The 1,284-nt window shown below is 35.6% G+C and overlaps 1 protein-coding gene and 1 long non-coding RNA gene across 2 annotated transcripts in view; one reads left to right on the forward strand and one right to left on the reverse strand.

The window, feature by feature from the left end:
- LOC102678378 lies at window positions 1-716 on the forward strand. Its single transcript, XR_420755.2, has 2 exons — window positions 1-125; window positions 403-716. It is a non-coding gene; the product is annotated as an uncharacterized LOC102678378 (long non-coding RNA).
- The window catches only part of LOC102679093 (trehalase-like), an 8,016-nt gene that overhangs the window by 1,011 nt on the left and 5,721 nt on the right, over window positions 1-1,284 (reverse strand). The window lies entirely within an intron of this gene.

A 1,284-nucleotide genomic window follows, 5' to 3' on the forward strand; every position in this document is an offset into this window, starting at 1 on the left:
ATATAACGGATAAAGGAAACGTGATAAAATTCGTGGATATAATCGTTGGAGAACAGGTGTCGGGTAGATTTTCTGATTTATACACTTTATTGAAATGTTACCACCACACAGGCAAGCAAACGTAGGTAAGGCATAGCGAGATATATGTATATATATATATATGTATATATATATACATATATATCGTTGATCGAAACAAATTAAATTTATCATCTACCTTTCCCTCGCGACGATATTTCTAGATATACTTTTGCTAATCTCTAATTTCTAGCCCAGTCTTGTTCCGGTCGTCCTGCAACCCCTATACTCATCCAACCGATTCGTCAATTTTATCGATCGATCAACGATCCGCTGCGAAATGCGTCAACGATAATTTCTTACGTTCTTTTATTATTATTACAGATATCTTTAAACGAGCGAAATATTCATTTTTGACGATAATAGGTAGGAACGTCGAGTTATCGCTATCTATACGGCAATATATATATATATACAGCTTTAAAAGAAAAAAAAAAAGACTTAACAACGTATTGCCGGAATAGACTAATCTAAAAACGGGCAACATTAAAAACATTTTTCAGTTGATAAAAGTAATGCGACACGTCGAGATCTTGTAAACCCGTCTTGGTCCCCCTCTCCAAGTAGAAAATAACTTGGAGATCGTCGTACAAGATAAAAATTATATAAAAAAAAAAAAAAAAAAAATAAACACCATTTATCCGGAATGAAACAACAAACAGTGGCGAGGTTGACGGTTCATCCGAGAAATGATCCAAGATTCATTGGTACGGCCCTCTTTGGTAGTGTGATACGAAGTAGACAAGTTGGTTCGTTCGAGAAAGAAAAAAAAAAAATGACTAGACGAATATATATATATACACATACATTCATACACATATATATATATTCGCTTCCTCGATCCTTCGAATAAATCAGCTTCGATCGAGATCGAATTCGTTTCGATTTATCATCGATCGACTCCGTTGTTTCCTTCTTGATCAACTTTGTTTGCGTGCTTCGCTTTCGAAGCGGACAGAAAAAAAAAAAAAAATACAAGGAAACAAAAACAAAATTCATTCCATAATACTGCGAGTTAAGGGAATAATAACAAATTTTGGGATCGTTAACCCGCGTCCTTACTTAATCCGTTTAAAAAAGAACGATCCTCGACCAGCGAAGACAACGATGGTTACACAACGGGGAGGAGTACGATTGAAAATCACAGAACACGTTACTAGAGAAATGAGAGAGAGAGAGAGAGAGAGAGAGAGAGAGAGAGAGAGA

The sequence above is a fragment of the Apis dorsata genome, unplaced genomic scaffold (assembly GCF_000469605.1).
Source record: "Apis dorsata unplaced genomic scaffold, Apis dorsata 1.3 scaffold_51, whole genome shotgun sequence".
Lineage (NCBI taxonomy): Eukaryota > Metazoa > Arthropoda > Insecta > Hymenoptera > Apidae > Apis > Apis dorsata.